Below are 13,038 nucleotides of genomic sequence, written 5' to 3'. Positions count from 1 at the left end.
TTTAACATTATAAGCAAGAAGCAGGCAGATGGAACCTAATTTTACGGAAAGAAATGGGATAAGGAATGACTGGAATTTTATTTATGAGATGAGAAACATATAGCTTGCTTCCTGCAGGGACCAGTTCTTGGTGCTGGGAGTGTTCTGACGTAAATATGTTACACGACCCGGAGGAGTGTTCTCCTGTAAATGCGGCCGGTTCCGCTTCCCCTGCTCCTCTCCTCCGGGCGCTCTAGGTCATGCTTCACCCTGGGAAGCAGGAGCTGCTGAACTCTTGCCCTTCCGGGCGGTTCCTCGGAGAAGGCTCCCCCGGAGAGCGCCGAGGGTTCAGGCTCGTGCCTGCGTTTTCCTCGCCCCAACCCCGCGCGAAGGGAACTCAGTTTTCCTATAGCTGCGCCGTTCCTTAGGTGTTTGTGGGGCGAAGCGGAGGTTCATCTTTGGGCTCTGGGAAAGCATCTGAGGTACTCCTGCCACGCAAAGGCCGGAAGATAAATGCACAGAACAAAAGCAAACACCATTCCTTTTCCTTGTTGATCTCGGCAGTAGCAGACGTGTTGGCTCCGTGGCTTAGCTGGTTAAAGCGCCTGTCTAGTAAACAGGAGATCCTGGGTTCGAATCCCAGCGGGGCCTTTTTGTGGTTTTCCTGCCATTGATAAAGGTCATGGTTGATCGAAATGTAGCCTTAATGGTTAATTTTCCCTATGGATTTTCACGGAAGTCTTTTATGTTGGTGTGTGGGTGGACACTCTTCTTGTTTACGAAAAAACAGACAAAGAAGAATTTCGTTTTCTTTTGGAAGAAAGAATTTCTACCTTTCTTGGTGTTCTTAGATTTTTATTCCACAGATAATATTTTCTCAGCAAGTATGACAGGAACCAGGGAAAACAGAAGGGAAAGTCACCAAATTTAAACTCCAAGCAACATCATAATCTCTGGTCACTCTATTCTCTTACCTGGGGAAATCCCAAACCGATGCCCTCTCTATCTGCAGCCTATATTTTCAGAAAAGTAAACCTCTGTAATGATTGATAAATGTGTTGTTCAGAAGGCTGCAGCATCTCAGTTCATAGCAGCCACTAAAATCTAACCATATAACACAAGTTGTAATTATCTATTTAAAAGGGTGGCCTTGTGCTCAGAGGTTTTTGGAGGAAAATCAAAAAGAAAACAAATATTTGTAACTGTGATTTCAGAAAAGAAAGTGTGGGGGAAGTGTTCATTTTATTGTGTATCAAAGTGGATAGCCCACTAGATCGCGCAGACTTGAAGCAGGCAGCATCCAGGCTGACTTGAAGAAGTGCAGGAAGGGCTGAGCTGCATTCTCCCAAACTCTCCAACAGGGAGGAGGCAAAACTGGGAAGTATGAAAAAAGTCCGGAGTTTTATTCATAGCTGGGCTTCTTTACATAGAAACTCACGACCAAAGAAACAGAAATTTGCTGTAACTGTTACCGGCCCTCTTACTCATCTCCCAATACCAAGCACCCCATCACATGGCGCAGAAAGTTCCACCAGCCTGGCTCTCGCCTTCAGAGCACATTACTTTAGGTAGATGGTCAAGGCTTGAAATATGATCTCCTCTCCTATTTGTGGAAACACAATGTCCCAATACTTTGAGGCCTCGTTCAGGAAACAACTCTACTTTTATGGAGACTTTCTCTACTCACTCTGCATCTTAATTCCCTACCTTTCTCTCTGGGCATCAGACATTGCTGATGGAATGTCTGTTCAACAACAGCAATGGAAAGGCAGATCCACTCTTTCACTACATTCTCTTATCTTCTTTTCACGAAAGCCTTTTTTCCAGTCCCAGAGTACAGACCTTCCTCAAATGGTAGGCCAGCTGGGTCAACGCTAGACCACTATTCATCCTGTAATGAAATCTGCCTTAACTTTCACCTTTCTGCTCAATCAGGCTCTAGGAACACCTTTACAAGGATGCTTTTAGCCAAGTGGCACTCAATAGATTGCATGAGCTGTAACACCGAGGTAGTGATACTGGCTACTGAAGCTATGGAATACTCCAAGTGAGGAATCTAACCATCTCTCCCCAAAGCTAAAAATTCTTCCTAACTCTCTATACGTCAATCATCAAAGTGATTTATGTGTACAGGTGGAAATGGTTTGCAATCAAATGTTTGTTTAACCACTCAGTGCCTATTTGCCCAAGGCCTATTATGTGGCAGGTACCATGCTAATCACACATGGCTCGTGAGTTCTGCCCTAAAGAGGCTGGTGGGAGGGTGAGGCAAACAATTCAACGGCAATCTCAGTACAGTGGGATGTAATCCACTGGTAGTGGAGGGTACTGCTGGCCACACTTCAATAATTAACCCAGACTGGGTAGAGGTAGAAGGAGGTGGGGAGAGACTTTATGAAAGAAGTAACACCTAAAACGAGCATGAAGGAGATGTAGAACTTATCGAGGCAGGAGAGTGGGCCAGGGAGAAGGAGAGGAAGAGGTACTCCAGGCAAAGGGAATGGTGTGTGCCTAGAGGTGAGAAAGAGGATACCCAGTTTAGGTAAATGGAAGCAATTAGGGGAGGGGGTATGCAGATCTTGAAACTTTTCTTAGTCTAGAGGTGACCCATAGGCCCTTAGGCATCCTCATCATTTGTGGCCTCATGAAGACCACAGATGGACTTGACTTGACAATTAATAACTATCAAGTGTCTCATGCTTTCTTTTAAAAAGATAGTGTATTACCAAAGCAGTGTGGATGGCATTTGAATTTACAGGTTGTGGATTAAATAGGGCCTGTAGCTAGGCTGCTGCTATTTTCCTATGAGGACATGGAGCAAAAGGGACTGTATTTCCCATTTCATCCTGGATAGCAGCACTCATCTACTTGCTTCATATCTTTTTCTGCTCCAGCCTGTCTACTCCTCAGGAGAGGGGCTGTACCAGTCCTGTTCACTGCTGGATCTCCAGAGTCCAGCACAGGCCCTGCAAACAGTGGGTGCTCAATTTAACAAAAAATACAATTTATGAGGCATTTATTTTTGCCAGGCATTTATCAGGAGTTTATTATTTGCCAAGCACTTTACATATACCAAGTCATGCAATCCTCACAGCATACTTAAGAGGTAAGGTTCAATTATTTCCTCCATTTTAAAGAGAGCACCAAAGCACAGGGATACAAAGTCACTTGCCTAGAAGGTCATACAGCTCATAAGTGGCAGAGCCTAGGCAGCCTGAATACCATTGGACCAACTATTGGCCCTCCAGACACCTTTAAGTGCTTCTCCCTATTATCCTAGGGGATGTACTATTTGCCATTTCTTCTTTTCTCAGCTGTTGCCAGAGCCCAAGTGGGGACTCTAAATGGGCAGAAATGGACTGAATGTGTGACCATCTAGGCAATAGGGGAATTTCCACTTGTTTGTTCTTTTTTAACCTTGTTGATGACAGTCTTTCTAATACATACCAATTCGCTTTTGTTTCAGTATGTATGAATCTTTCTGTGAGTTTTGAGGAATTTGGGCAAGAGAGTGAAGGAAGAACAATTCTAAATATCAATGATCATAAAACAGATTTACCCTATTTTCTGCCTTTGTGACCTGGAATTAGATTGGATTTCTTTTTTAAAAAGGAATGGTGAGGAGAAAATTCCAGTCACCTGAGGTTTTGTTTAATTGGGGCTTTGCAATAAATTATGTAAGAATAATACTCACTATCCAAGTTTTGAGTTCAAAATAGAAATGTATGTTAATATTTGTAACTCTAGCTATTAATGATCAAGATAAGCAGGCTGGACATCAGGAAACTTGAATTTGAGGAATATTTCTGGAAATGTCACTAAAGATGAACTTCCGTGTGTCTAAATCACCCTCCCTCGGTCCTGGATTCTGTTCTGAACCACAAAACTGTCAGACTCTCATGACCTGCAATTCGCTCCTGCTGTATCTCAAGGAAAATCTTACACAGATTCATAACGGAATATGTAGGAAGATGTTCATTGTGATGGCAAAGTGTTGGACTCAATCTGGGAGTCATCTCTGGGTGAGTAGGTGGACACACTGCAGACAAAAGCAGTTGGTCTAGATATGCACACAGCAACACAGATAAATCTCAAAAATGTGGTTCGAAAAGACTAAAGTAAAAATAGGATAAGATATATGACACGGTGTCATTTATCTAAATTAAAACTCATGCACTGAAATAAAAAATACATGTTCTACAAAAACGTATAGAAAGTAAAGAATGAGCTTTTCAGTGATTTCATCTTATGGGGATTGGAGATGGGAAATGAGATTGAGGAAAAGGAATTAAAAAGGAATCTACAAATAAATAAAAGAGGGACCCTGCGGACATCAGGTTATCACACAGTATCAGTGTGATAATTGACGAGTAACTTTCGTTCAACTCCTTGAATATGAAGGAGAGGGACAAACTACATAGAGACTGAGAAAGGAGATGAGATTAAAATGACTAGATCTTAAACTGTCTTTTGGGTACAGAGTGCTTTCATTCTAGAGCTCGGATAATTTATTTAAAAAAATTCATCACTCCAGGGTGGGAATATGGGAAAAGGTAGGTGGTACGATCGTTAATTGTTAAAAGCATTACTGTCAGGAGTGGGATTCGAACCCACGCCTCCAGGGGAGACTGCGACCTGAACGCAGCGCCTTAGACCGCTCGGCCATCCTGACTCTCTGTCAGCTAAGCCTGCTCAGAATTGGTTTCTGTGTCTAGCTAACACTAGCCACCTTTCAAGATGCGGGAATTCTTCAGTTAAAAAGCGAAACCCTCACTTAAGTAACCTCCCCGAACGCCGACCCTGGGTGGAAGAGCGGAATAACGCTGGGGTTGCCGGGGCCGCAGAGGAGCGTCTTCTGCGTGAACTGGGATTCGATTCCAGGCTGCTCCGAAGGACTGCTGGCGGGCGGCGGGGCACGCGCGGGCCATCTCAGGGCACTTTTTGTCCGCTCTAAAGTAATGGCACCCCTGCTGCTAGATTTGCCTTGCTTGAATTTACAGTTTAGCTCAGGAGGTTTTAGGCTATTCCAGCTTAGTGCTGGCTAACTCCTCCCCTCCTTTCCTTTCTCTTGTAAATCTCCCCACTCGTGGTTACCCCTTGGGACAGGTGTAATGGGGCTGGGGGGGTGTCTTGCTTCTTGTTCTGAGTTTATCTAGCTGTACACTGGGGATTTGTGGACTTTTCTGTATGGGTGTTATACTGCAATAAATAGTTTAAAAAGCGAAAAAGGGTGAGTAGTTTCTGTATCTACTAAACCCGGTAGAGAGGGCTCTTGATACCCGCCCTCTGCTGCACCTACTTTTCTAAACATTCTTGAAGGTCAGACGTCACCTACTTCCGGTTTTGTTAGCAAGCATTAGCCGTCGGGAGTCTGTGGTGCAATGTCACTGACTGGAAGCCAGGGAACCGGACCGTTCAAGTTTCAAACGGAACTAGAACTAGTTAATTAACTGCCTGGAGGATTTTAGACAAGTTATTTTGCCTCTGTTGACCTCAGAAACTGCTAGTTTAGGCACTTTCCAGTTTCGTCTGAGTTCGCTTGATGAAATAAAATGCTTAATCTCTTAAATTAAGCGGCAAATCCCCGTCCCCAGGGAACCAGTTAGATGGAAATCCTCAGGCCCGCTCAGACCTATTGAATCAGACATCCTGAGGATAGAGTCCAGCAATCTGTGTTTAACAAGTGCTCCGTGTGATTGAGACATGCTCAAGTTTGAGAACCACTGGCTTAAAGTGCAATAACCCTGTAATTCTTAACAGAGAAACTGCTCTGACATTAGTGGGAGGTGAAATGTGAAAGCATATAGATAATGCCTCTCATACTCTACTAGGGCAGTGGTTCTTCCCTACGGAGGTTTTTAAATATACCAACATCTTCCTTACCCCAGACCAATTGAATTAGAATATCGGAGAGTTCCACCTGGGAATTGTATTTGTTAACAGTTCCCCTCTACCCCGAGGTGGTTCTAATGTGTACCCGGGTTTGAGATCCTTGTTTTAGGGTTTAGCTTTAGAGAAAGGCTGAATCTTCCTTTTAAGGATGAGGTGTAGCCACATTCAAAAAAGTGCTCAGGCCTATGTACCAAAATATTTGTAAAACATGGAAAGAAGCTGTCCAAAGCACAGTTTGCACTGGATGTTTTAAGCGTATGCATGCCGAGTGTGTGTGTGCCCACCTGCACTGGGATGTCTGAATGGGAATCTTTGGAGATAGCCAGAGATGACTCTAACCAAAGGAGGTGTTCCCAGGTGCCTGAAATGCTGGAACCCAGCCTTTCTGGGATATAAAGTGGAAATAGAATATATAGAATATTAAAATCTGATTATTGGAGTGGTATGGGAGGAGGTTGTATGTAAGCATTTTGTGAAGACAAATATGTATCATCTCAAGGATTCAAGTAACATTTCTGGGTTTCAGAAGTCTAGCAACAGCCACTGTCATCATGGGATGAAACAAAAAATGAATCTAGATAATTTAAAGGACAGAGAAAGTGAAAATCCCCAGAGGAAGAAGAAATGAAAGCTTCATAAGGTCATTGACAAAAAAGTACAGTACTTTTATTTCATCTCTTCATTCATGAAGTTGATGGTCCATGAATGAATGTACCAAACAGTAATGAGAGAGAGAGATCATGAGGAGTTCGAGCTACATGAAAATGGACATATTTATTTGAATAAGGACATATTGTGGTTAAAACATGAGTTTGGTTTATAAGAGAAAGGGAGTGAATGTTCATAAGATGGGCTCTTTTCTGGTGAACATATGGTATTTACCTTGGCCAGAGGATGAAAGGACCCAGGCCAGGTAAAATACAGGACCCCCAGTTAAATTAGAATTTCAGACAAAGAATGAATGATTTATTATTATAAAGTATGTCCCAGGGTCTGGCCTGGTGGTGCAGCAGTTAAGTGCGCACGTTCTGCTTTGGTGGCCTGGGGTTCGCCAGCTCAGATCCCAGCTGCGGACATGGCACTGCTTGGCAAGCCATGCTGTGGCAGGCGTCCCACATATAAAGTAGAGGAAGATTGGCACGGATGTTAGCTCAGGGCCAGTCTTCCTCAGCAAAAAGAGGAGGATTGGCAGCAGATGTTAGCTCAGGACTAATCTTCCTCAAAAAAAAAAAAAGTATGTCCCATATGGACATATTTTATTTGCTAAATCTGGCGATCTGACCTACTTTCAAAGAAGCTGAGACAGTAAAGGCCCAACTTCTAGGTGTGGTTTGGTCTATCCCCACGTGTGTCTAGAAAACACTCACACCCATATCTCTGTGGTAGGTTGACCATAGCTGTCCTGACCTCCAAGTCAGTCCCAAACTTTCTTGAGCTTGGAGCATACTTATAACTTAATCTCTCAACTGATATTAACTGAACAACCATTAGGTAGCAAGGACTTGTCTTTGTTTGCAACAAAACAAAATCCCTGCTCTCACGGGCGCCTGCCTCTATGAAGAAGACAGACAATAAAGAAGACAAATAAGCTTGTAGTTTCAAGTAGTGGTAAGTGCTTTGAAGAAAAATAGAGCAGTGAAGGATCAGAAAGTAGTGGAGCAGGGGTGAGTGCAGTGCTATTTTACAGAGGGTAGTGAGGGAAGGCATTTGAGTAGAAACTCAAATAAAATGAGGGATGAGACATACGGATATCCAGGGGACAGGCAGAAGACACAGCGAGGGCAAAGGACTTGAGGTGAGAATGAAGGAGCAACAAAAGCCCTCTGTGTCTGTAGGAGAGTAAGTAGGGAGTGGAAAGAGCTTAGATGCAGAAGCGGACAAAGGCCAAGTGGTATACATAGGGCCTGAGTTTTATCCTAACTGCACCGGGAAGCCATTGGAGGATTTTAGTGATATAATCTGGTTTGTCTTTAAAAACAATACTCTGATCATTGTATGGATAGCTGGCCACAGGGGCAAGAGTAGAAGCAGATGCTATTTCAAAAATCCAGGTAAGAAATGCTGATGACTTAGACCAGGGAGCTAGTGGTGAAGGACGAGGGACATGATCCCATCCAAGATGTAGTTTAAAGGCAGAGCTGATGGGTTTACATCTATGCTTTATGGCTTGAGAAAATGGGTGAATACTAGACCCATTAACCAAGATGGGGAAGATGAAGTGAGAAGTAAATTCACCAAAGAGAATCCAAAGTTGTACTTTAGGCCTGGTAAATGTGAGGTGCTTATTAATGGTCCAAGTTGAGACATTTAAGAGTTGGTGGGATATGTAAGACCAGTGCAGAGGCCATGTTGGGGCCACAGACATGGCTTCTGGAGTCATGAGCAGATAGATGGGAGTTAATATCATGGTAGACAGAGGAAAGAATGCAGTCTTTGTCAGGTTCTCCAAAGCATTAAAAGTCTCTAAATAACAATAAACTAATCCTCTAGAACTTCAACTCAACAGCTACAATAATATAACAATGTCTCTCAGTGGTTATTGAAGTGTCCAGAGCCATTGTCCCGGAACTTCGTCATCTTCCAGTGCTGTTTGGCTATTTGAATGGAACTCACAGCTGCCCTGACCTCACTCTCTTAGAAGATCTTGAGGCCAAATTCTTGTACAGTCCAGTACAAGACCTTTGGCATTAGCTTGACGTTATGTTAATTCTCTTACTTGTTCCAAGTTATACTTGCTCTGTAAGCCAACAAAGGATCTGTCCAGCCCAGAGGATTGTTTGAAGGTCATTACCTAGACAACATCTTTGTAGTGTAGTGATCAATAGCATGGACCCTGGAGCCAGGCAGCCAGCTTTACTGCTCACCAACAGGTATTGGAAGCCATCACATCTCTCTGCACCTCAGTCTCTTTGTCTATAACATCAGGATTGGACTCTACCTAGCTCCTAGAGGCATGAAAAATGACATGAGTTACCAAATGTAAAGCACATGGAACAGGACTCGCATATAAATGCTTTGTTACTGTTAGCTACTGTAATTATGCATACTCAGTTGTCCCAAAAATGCATTTTGCACATTGATTGAAATTTGAGGGCACATCTCTTGAAGGATTCTTGGCACCGTAGCTGAGATCTTCTGCCCCAAGTAGATACATAATATTTTGAAGCAGACATCTAGTCTGTTGTCAAACTTCAAACTGCACATGAATCACCTGGGGATGTTGTTAAAACATAGTTTCTGATTCAGGAGGTCTTAGATGGGCCTCAAGATTTGTGGTTCTAACAAGCTGGCCAAGGACAAGCATGAGTAGCAATGCTCGAAAGTGTGTGTGGCATCTATATTCAGTGCTCTCTGCAGTGGTCAGCCAGTTCTCTGGGATGAATTAGAGTTGCTCAGTTCTCAAGTCTGACCTTCCCTTGGGAGGCTCTTGGTCCCAAGTCAAGCACTTTTATGAACACAGGAAAACTTGGCAAATCATTGTAAGAATATCAGTTGATGAGAAATACCAGTTTAAACAAAATCATTCAAATGGTCTAGCCTTGGAATCCTCAGCCTCATACAAAGGCACCAAGAGCCATTTAGGGCATGTACTAGCTAGGATATACCTTCAGTTTTGTGTAAAAAAGTTTCAAACTAACTGTGGCTTGAACAAGAAATAAATAAAGAATTATTTAAAAAGATAAAGAATTAAATAAAGAATTAAGAAATAAACTTATTTTTCTCTTATGGAAAATCAAGCTGGTAAGGAGGCTGTGTTCTGTGAAATCATCAGGACCCAGGCTCCTTCCATCGCACTGTTCCACCATCCATCCTAGGTTGTTGCCCCCATTCTCCTGTCTAAGATGGCCCTCTCATCCACAGTCCAAGCAACAGGATGCATGGAGGGAGGCCCAGTGTCTGCCTTTAAAGATGCAACCCAGAAGTTGCACGGATCACTTGCTTTCACATTCCACTTGCTAGAATGTAGTCATGTAGATGCAAGGGAGGTTGAGAAATGTTTTCATTCTGGATGGCCACACGTCCAGCTAAAATTTGAGTGCTAACGTTATGGGAAAAGGTAAAAAACAGATTTGAGTGAAAACTACCAGTCTCTGCCACATGGGATCAAAATAAGGACCCTACTCTCAAAAAGAGGCATCAAACTGAGACCAGTTCTGCCTTTCATTTTCTACAAATGTATCACTCTTTCTTCCATTAATTCAGACAGTCTTTTCGAATCTCTTGTTATGTTCAGCACAGCTACCACATCTGTACCACAAAGAGTTTCTAACTGGTGTGAAACACTCCCCAAAGAGGAACTAGTTTAAGTCCATTGAAATAAACAAATACAGATATAAATTCTGTTTTTAAAGGTGAGGATAGACCCAAATGTTGGTGTTGGTTGTGAGTGATAAGATTTTTGATCATTTTTACTTTTTTAAAAAAATTTTCATGTATATTCAGGAAAATAGGTTATTTCCATTTTACAATAGTAAGATGAAAGGTGGGAGCAAATGTGTATGTAGTTGGTCTGTCAGAGGCTATTCCAAGAGGGAGATTTGAGGAGACGTAGTGCTGTCTAGAGGCAGAAGGGACAGATGAATTGAGATGTACAGAGAGACGGCATGGGAGAGCTGCAATTGATTGGGGAAGAGAGAAGGTGTACGGTTATTTTTCTCTTAATCTGAATGTCTTGGCTCAATTGTCTCACCGAACCTCTGTTAAACAGAGGCAGGCACTTCCAGACACGTGATGACCAGAGGTAGCATTTGAGAGGTGAAATGAAATCTGCTATTATTATTTCAGTAGCATTTGCGTTTTTAGTCTGATCTTTAGTTGTGGGGTGAAAGGTTTTTGTTTCTGGCTTAAAAGGAAAATCAGGCCTTGGAAGCACTTCAGTTAGTTATTTGTGGTAGTGGAAGAGAGGCCTTTCCGGGTGCTTCTAAAATCACAGTGTGACTGATTCTGCCTCAGGCGATTCAGACTTTGGCACAGCATTAGCAAGGTGACATTTCTTCTCTTTTAGAAGATTCAGAAATAAAGCTAGAACTGCCAAGACTGATAATTTCCTCCAGACAATGGTAGTTGGTACCAACTGGAAAGAGAGCCTCAAGTCTCATCAGATAAGTTCTTCCTCAGGGGTGCCTCATGAAAAGAGGCTAGAGCTGGGGAGAAAAGGAAGGACACAGATGTTTCCTGAGAATCTACCACGAGCTCAGTACTGCACCTGGTGACCATTTTCCTTGAAGATCATGCGGAAAAGGGATGGGGAGGGGAGTCACAGAGCTGATTAAAACACGCGACTGTTTTTCTTTCTACTCTCAGAGAGGAGTTCCTGTGGCAGCCCCATCTATTCTGGGTGAGATTTCACATACGCATTTCAGGATACACATTATACATAGAACTAACAAAGCAACTTCCTGAAGTTCTCAAGTATTTTTAAAGAAATTTGGACTTTATTTTTTTTTGACTTTGTAAAAGTGTAATTGAATGCAAATAAATACTTTTAAAGCAGGAATAAATGATGTTCTTCTCCCAGGTGTACAGTGTAGAGTAAGAGGCATGGGGTGGGCAGTGTGGGGTAAGCAGTGTTTGAGGAAGGGAGAAGGAAAGGAGGACATTGGGTGCTGGGAATCCATGAAATGATGGAGGAAGGAGCCCTTTCTGTCTGGTTCTCTGGGTGCAGGCCTTTGGTCCAAGTAGAAGGTGGCATGGTTAGTTTCTTTTTTCTTCTCCTGACCCTCTTTATGCCTAAGAATCTCCTGAACCGATGGGTTCCACCTTGGTAATTTCTCTAAACAGTTTTCTGAAGCTCCAGTCCCCAGATGGACTTAATCTGTCCTCCTACTCAACTGCGGTTTGCTCAGTAGAAGGCGTCTTGGACAGATAGCAAGAACACTTGCTTTCAGGTCCTGGCACAAACTATGTACCTTTAATCAAATCACTTCACTTCTCTTGGTTTCAGTTTCCTCATCTCTGAAAGGAGGCAGCTGGAGTCAATGTTGACAGTCGCTTCTCACTCATTACGTTTTCTTCCCTACCCCTTCCCAAATGAAAACCTCTGTAATCTCCTGATTTATAAACCTGTATGCAGATTTATTTTTAAATAATCTAGTAACACACCATGGAAATGTGATTATGTAGACATTGTTATGTAGATCTTGAACCCCAAGTCAGTAGAAAGATACTAAAACCAAAACCTAAATGGCAGTGGGGCCTGGGAGCTGACGATGACAAAAGGTGTGTAATGAAGTGTTGTTGTCATTGTCGTATTTTGCTTAAAGTATAGTGAATTTGATGATACTAGACCTGTGTGGTGTTCAGAATTTCTACCTAAGAGAGAATGTTTGGCTTTAATTTGTCATGCTCTTCTGTGAGGGTAGCAGGTAGACTGAAAATTTAGGAAAGCTGGTTTTCACTTAATTATGAGAAATATAATGTGGTGTAATAATGGGAATAATATGATAGCGTGAACATAATTTGGAATTTGTTGTTTGATAAGTAATAGGTCTGATTTTGATGATTTCTCAGCAGGAGGCATAAAAAGAGGTAATTTTCCCACCATTTGGTGGACCTTTAGAGACGCACATTCTGTCTTTTTGGCAGCAGAGCTGTTCAAATTGCGTTAAAATCAGACCCTCTGTGAGGGGGACAATTCCTGATTCTCACTTGGGGCAACATAGGGAAAGGGGGCATCTCACTGAACTACGAGGGCCTTTGAGTAGGAATCCATAGGGCCTCCCCTGTGGAACAGTGGTTTCCAAAGATCACCCAAGCTTTTTTTTTTTTTTTTTTTTTTTTTTAATTAGGAAGCATTACCATCAAAAATTTCTCAAATATTTCCTCCTCCTAGAAAAGTACTGTTAAAATTTGAAGAGGCTGCTTCACTCACTACACCAGGAGTCAATCACCTTTTCAGTAGGAGAAGGGAAGTCACCACCCAAACAGAGGCTGAGGGTAGGTAGCCAGTAGCACTATAGCCTTTTTGTAGGCAGCTGAACCCTCGTGGGACAACAGCCCCATGTGCCTGCTTGTCCTGGTGAGCCCACTGTCATCAGGCCTGGGGACGGGTGTTAGATAAATAGAACCACACTGCTTTGGCCAGCTGCATTCCCATGAAGATTTCTTTCCTCTGTTTTTGTTTCAGTTTCACTTGTTGGGATAAAGAAAGGAAGGTGCTGATGCAGC

General features: G+C 42.7%; 1 non-coding gene across 1 annotated transcript; it reads left to right on the top strand.

The window, feature by feature from the left end:
* The first annotated feature begins 556 nt into the window (after positions 1-556).
* On the top strand, positions 557-630 carry TRNAT-AGU (transfer RNA threonine (anticodon AGU)). Its single transcript has one exon. It is a non-coding gene; the product is annotated as a tRNA-Thr (tRNA).
* Positions 631-13,038: the final 12,408 nt, after the last annotated feature.

This window comes from Equus caballus, chromosome 20, assembly GCF_041296265.1.
Source record: "Equus caballus isolate H_3958 breed thoroughbred chromosome 20, TB-T2T, whole genome shotgun sequence".
NCBI classification, from domain to species: Eukaryota; Metazoa; Chordata; class Mammalia; order Perissodactyla; family Equidae; genus Equus; species Equus caballus.
The sequence above is the reverse complement of the archived record's forward strand: the minus strand, read 5'-3'. Positions and strand labels throughout refer to the sequence as shown.